Genomic DNA, 6599 nt, shown 5'->3' with positions numbered 1-6599 from the left:
GTTTCATGTAAGGGGAGATCTGGATCAAATATTAGGAGACGACCCCAACTCTTTAAGCAAGGTTTTATTATTTTTAAAGGAAACTGGCCTAATGAGGAAACTTTAGCTGTGGTATTTTTATTCTTGCCGATGTCATTTGTTTTTACTATATATTTATTTATCTATTTATTTATTTATTTATTTATTAAACCCTAACTGTGGTTTTTAAAAGTTTCGACGTGGTGCAAAATGACCTCAGCCGTCGATGCACCCCATAAACAAAAATACTACTACTACTACTCCAGTGCTGGTCCTGAAGTCTAGGCCGGTGGAGCGGTAGCTGTGGGTGAGGGCATCTATCGAAGTGCCCTGCAGGCCTGTCCCTGAATCTGTTTTGGGGTTGCCGCGTGGGCTGGGGACCCTGATGTGGACGGTCCGTGTGCGTGTCTCTGTGGGGCCGATGATGACAATCCACGGTCATCAGTGGCCTGTGGTGCCCACCTCTGGGAGGTCTGCCGTGGCCTTGCATTTCTGCTTCCGGAGGCATATCTTCAGTGGGACCTCTCCATGTCTCTCGGTCGTCCTTATCTTTTGCTTATGCCTTTGGCGCCGCCGTCTTCCGTATGCTCCCTCTGGGCCCCCTCATTCAGTTGTCGGGTGTCGTGTTGCCACCATGGGTACCCCATCCCTAGATGATGCATTGCGAACTGCAACGGGTGGGTAGTGACACGGGGGCAGGTTGTCCTCTGGTGGGGCTGCTTGTGTTGCCACCGTAACCGTCATGGTAGAGGTTGACTGAAAGATGGGCGGCAAGAATTGGCCTGGGGAAATAGCATCCATCCCTGGTGAAGCAGGGAGTACCGTTTCTGTGGCCCACTCCTTTTGAGTACCTTTACTAACCAGTCTCGGGGAGCGGTATGCCGGGACACTGTGACCACGGGGTCTCCAAGATGGGAGTTGTAGGCACATGGATGTTGCCTCTAGAGGGGCTTTTTCTCCAAAAGCTCTTTCCCACTCGTTGATCACCCAATGGTCAATTTCGGATGTGTTATCTAGTGGTATCCGAATTATCACTGTAGCCTTCATTGCTTTGGTGGCGCTACGCAACGTGCAATCCCCTCATAACAACCGGAGGAAGCCTATGCCCAGTGGGTTGAGGCCTTCTGTCTTCGAACTTGGTCATGCTCAGGTCTCGGGGAACGTAGTTCACAATGCAGGATTTCATGATGATTCAGCACTCACAGGAAGAAAAACAGGCAATTAATGAGTCAAATTGTAGGAATTTTAAGTACTCTTTCATATTTAACCTTGTTCAATGTATGCTATATATGGTTCATTGTTGTAAATGCAAAATAAAATTAATTACCTGTCATTTGTAGACATGCAATAGTTTTTTGAGACATACTATAGGAATGGAGTTTAATATGGCATTATTATTGTATAAAATTACTATTTTAATAAAGTGAGTGATTATCTCATTTGTGATAGTGAGCATAGTGACACAATCATCTTGTGATGTAACTTTGAACTTGACTGGTTAGTTAGTTGGTGAATGCCAGAAGGAAGGGCGTCACAGGCCAAAGTTTGAAACGTGATCTGGTGCCTCTATTCAACAGTTATCGTCTCCAATGATGGAATACTGAGGAGACAAGACGTTGTTGCTGACGTTTCATTGAAAGCAGAAAAAATCCATTATATTGAATTAATTTCACTCCTGTCAAAATTGTGCTGGCCTCTACTTACACTTAAAAGTGACAGCATTTGCAGATGGGATTTCTTTTCTTCCTAAGTTTCTCTCCTTATGATTATTCGTTGTGCTGCTTCGATTGAATTAAGGACTTCTTCCATTAATTTTTTCTTTGAGCTCCGCCTGCATGGAGTACAATGCATGGAATAAAATGCAAACCCACAGCAGGGATGAAGTAAACTCTGGGTACCCTGCCAATGTCGAAAAATCAGATTAATATTCCGGTCCTGCAATGGGGGACATATCAGTTATTTAGGTGATAAGAACAGATTAAAATGTTTATTTAAATTCTATTTCAATACAGTTTCCTTCAACTGAAATTATTATACATAAGTATTTGTTTTTTAAACATATCCTGGCTTCCTCCAAGTGAGGAAGTCTTTTGAGCTTTCAGGGAATTAAAATATTCTTTATGCTTCTCACACATTTTTCCAGTTTTTAAAGTTAATGTGTTTGTATCACAGGGGGGTTTACTCTTTGGGGGGGGGCGTTAAAGCACCATGGCTTTTGGTCCATTCATACACTATGGCTCATAGTTAAAGAGAAAGCGGCCAGAAAGGGTTTCACAATGAAGAAATACGGAAAAAAGGGGAAGGGAAATCATTTTACACAACTTCACTTTGGTCTTTATTTCAGCCTCCGCAGCCATCCTCGTACTGTCAATCTCTTATGATGTGTTCGACGTAGCAGTCCCTGGTCCACGAATGACGGTGCTCACCATCAGCGGCCGCATGGTGGTACAGTATCATCGCGGCAGGCCTAAGGACTTTTGGAGGGGGTCATTCTTCAAGTCCCACGACCCCAGGATTCCCACGACGATGTCGGCGACAGATGCTCTGCTTCCCTGCTGGCGGATGGTCCCTGCCAGGGCGGCATACTTTTCCTTTGAGGTCCTGGCTGCCAGCAGTGCATCCTCCATATTCTAGAATGGTACTGCTACTGATGTGTGGCAGGGTCACTTCTCACATAAATTAGATTGCTTGGAGGGGAAATACAATGCATCTTTCCACTGCCCTTTAATCACGTACAACTAGTTACAATGCTCAAGCATCATCATCAGGTACAAATTAATCAAGTCGCGGTCCATTTATGTACCATTCATGAGGGAGAGAAGGGCTGGGTGAGAGAGGGGGGAGAAGGAGTGGAAAGAACGTGGGGTTGTGTTGATGGGGAGAGTGGTGTCAAGCTTCAGGAAAGGTGATTGGTTGGTTTACAGTGGGGTGGGGGTTTGTTGGGTCTTTCTGTGAAGGAAAGGGGTACTTCCAGGATTGGGGAGAGGCACTCAAACAATAAATCGTTAACCAAATGACCCGTTTTTAAATTCTTCCTGATTTCCATCTCTTCCCACTTGTCCACCCTCATTCCTTTTTCCATCTGGTGTAAGAGTTCCAGGTTGAAATCACTCCCATGATTTTCTTCCCATAGATGTTTGGCGAAGTGTGATTGCTTGAGGTCACATTTCCTGAAACAGTGTTTGTGTTCCTCCACCCCTGCTTTTAATTATCTCCCTGTTTGACCTATATATATAGCACTACATAACTTACAAGATAACTTATAAATGCCACTTTAATTTTTGTATGTATTTATTTATTTATTCAGTATAAGTCCGAAAACAGCTCATTTTGGCCTTTACATCGAACTATTAACAAAGATAACAATGGTCACATTTACAAACACCCAAGCCCTAGATGGAGCGAAACTCACCCAGGCGGGAATCAAACCCGCGACCCTTGGAATGGCAGACGAGGACGTTACCCCGCCGCCACCGGGGTCGGGTATTTTGTCTTTTGTAGTATTCAAGAATGATTTTAAATTATTAGTATAATAAAAAGCTATTCGAAATTTCTCCCTTGGAAAAAGGTTGGCTAACTTCTGTGAAATTAATCCATAATATGGGAGTTTGCACCATTTATAACCTATTTCCTCTGTATTAATTGTTTTGAACAAAAGATTGTATGCTTTGGAGGAACATTTTCTTTGCAGTATTTTGTCAATTAAATTTTTTGTAGCCATTTTTTATTGCTAAACCTTCAATCGTTTTGAGTTCTTTAACAAAATCACTTCTGGAAAGAAGAATGGCCAACAGCCTGTTTAGTAGGAAATGAAAAGTGGAAAACTTATGCGATATGTGATGGCGGGTGTTGGAGGGCATGATGTGGTCTGTGGTGGTACTTTTCTGAAAAATTGCAAATTCAAAGTCCTGTAGTGGAAAAATACATTGTATTCTTCATTTAGTAAACATGAATACAAAGTTGAGCCGAGAGCAATTGAATAGGAATTATGAATTTTGCTGGTTGAATCAAAGAATACATCTACATATAGACGAATAATACCAGAGATAAGTGCCAAAAAATTGAACCTGCCTTTCTAATAATTTGATCATGAACAACAGTAGGCGAAGAATTTCGTTTCCTTAGGCAGTTTTTCTATTATGGTTCTCATACTCATCTTACATGCAAAGCGTTTATCTTTTATAATGGACTCTCACCCAAAACCTTACCCACGGTATTTTGCACAAAGCAGTGATTCATGGTTGAATAAAGCTTCACCATCCGCATATCAGACTACTTTGATATGATACCTGGAATCAAGGCAACCAGACCATGCATGGCAAGAGGACCATACATATCCTTAACTTGACCTTGTCCAACACTGCCCATCCCGACTTACAGTTCATCAGCAGTCTAAAACTTCTGCATAACTACTAAACTTACGATATTTGTGACATACCTTCACTAACGAACGTTAAACTCTCTAATCCTTCCATTCAACTGCGACCTCGTTACTGATGTGACATCACTCTCTGCCCTTCGTTTTTCGTCAAACGTCCTTCCTCACGCATACTACGAATGAGCCTGTCAAAGGATTCCTTCGGGTTTTTCCTACGCCCAAGAATAATTATGAATATTATAAATAAATATAACACCGGAACATTTTTCAAAGTATAAAATACAAAGAAATATATATAACGGCAATTCAACCAATTGTAACATCCCCCTCCCAGCGAATTACTAAAACTTTTTTTTAAAGTATTATAGAATTTCTAGGGTGGGGGACGTTCTAGGGGAATTCGTTGTGTTGCCGTCACATTGTGTCACCACCCATTGATGCTATGGGCATATTACTAAAAACTACATTAATTATTAATCATAACCACACGTTAAAACATTTCAATAGGAGATAGCACGATACTAAGTGTGACCCCACCTTTCGCCACAAAGGGAAGTGTCAAAGCAAGAATTGATTTATTGTACTGACGAAAGAACGTACGTTTTACGAATAAAAATTACAGCTCACATTAGCATTGTTATTGCTAAAAATGTGTTACTACATTGCAGTATCATAGTCGTCATTCCGGATCGCAGGTACACACGCTGACGTAAAACATTCAAGTCACACACGGGAACTTCTACACGAACTTTGGAAATGGCGCCCTCGGATAAACCGCTGGGACACTTCTTAATGCCGCTGGCAACCAATTCAGCCACTTCTTGCACTACAACGCCACCGGGGAATTTGAACACTATTTCCACCAGCATTTGCCACTCGGTGCGCTAGAGAAGCTATCGGGGAATTTGATTACCACTGCCGTCTAGATCAATGTTGGCGTACGGTTTACACCAACTAAGAAATCCACTTGGGAGTCAAGGGGGGTTGGTGAGGCATTGCAAAGATTGAAGAGGCGATTTGACAAAGAAAGAACATATATTGTTCCATCAGAAACGCTGATGACCTTCATCAAGTTTTCCTCACAAATTGACCGTCGGAGGGAACAGGGACTCTTGCATCCATATTTGCCCTATTTCCAATTTCACAACAATAATATACACCTTCACCCGGTGAATACAGTTTTCGTATGACTAGCATATATTTTTCACCAGACCAGAATACCACAAAGCCAAAAGCAATTAAATTTCAATTCGTCTCCCTCACTGACTCAAATACAATTGGCATTTTTCGATTTCTTTTAGCATTACAAGTTATATGAATTCTACTTTATTTTTGGTATTAAAATAATACCTGTGGCACCTCCATTGGGGCCAAATACAATGATTCGTAAGATACTGAAATGCCGCAGCAATCAACGCGACATTTGGTTCGCTGGCAAGAATGAGTGATATCGCCTTGAACTAAGCCGACAGTATGAAATGCGCGCCACAGGAGAGGATGAGGGCCTTTGAAATGTTTGATAGAAAGATGATACCAAAAAAATCCAACAAAATAATTGATAAGGCCCTCCTGACGGTGGATAACTAACCATTGAGTGAGTGACCCTACCCAGCGCCATACCAACAATAACTAATTTTAACAAGTGCTCAATTTAGTCTCCGAAAAGCACCCAGGAGTCAAGGACTACTTACACGCGAATGACCGCAAAGAGTTCAATCGGAGAAATTAACCCGCGAAAGGTACATCGACGGCATCCTAATCAACTGAAGAGCAACAAGAACCAATGGAAGAGTTATTGAGGGACGGCGCGAACGCAGTCCCTACTACCAAAAATTACGCGCCCGAGTTACCCACATTTGGGGCAATCGCAGGGGTCAGCCTACCCGGAGTGCAATGGGTAAGCCTCGTCCTGGGGGAACCGCCTTAAGGATCACGGTAGCCCCTACGCCAGGTAAGTATGATTACATCAGCATTTGCAAACAACCCAACCGTTTTTTGCGATAATCTTTGCTTTGGTTACTATTGGATGAGCTAATATACTATTTATGCGTCTGGTTAATACACAAATACCAGCATCTTAATTGATTTTTCTCAAATATATGCGACAAACCGTCATCGCAGTCACCTCGTAATATTCGTGTTTTTAGCCCAATATGTAAAATGATTTTCATCGAGTGGTCGGATTATACAGGGAAATTCACAA

General features: G+C 42.1%; 2 non-coding genes across 2 annotated transcripts; both read right to left on the bottom strand.

Moving 5' to 3' along the window:
* Positions 1-1833: 1833 nt before the first annotated feature.
* On the bottom strand, positions 1834-2020 carry LOC139695653 (U2 spliceosomal RNA). Its single transcript, XR_011702335.1, has one exon. It is a non-coding gene; the product is annotated as a U2 spliceosomal RNA (small nuclear RNA).
* A 4173-nt stretch (positions 2021-6193) lies between these two features.
* LOC139695652 (U1 spliceosomal RNA) lies at positions 6194-6355 on the bottom strand. Its single transcript, XR_011702334.1, has one exon. It is a non-coding gene; the product is annotated as a U1 spliceosomal RNA (small nuclear RNA).
* Positions 6356-6599: the final 244 nt, after the last annotated feature.

This window comes from Hetaerina americana, unplaced genomic scaffold (assembly GCF_022747635.1).
Source record: "Hetaerina americana unplaced genomic scaffold, ioHetAmer1.1.p SCAF_61, whole genome shotgun sequence".
Taxonomy (NCBI): Eukaryota; Metazoa; Arthropoda; class Insecta; order Odonata; family Calopterygidae; genus Hetaerina; species Hetaerina americana.
This window is presented reverse-complemented; position numbering and strand designations above follow the sequence as displayed.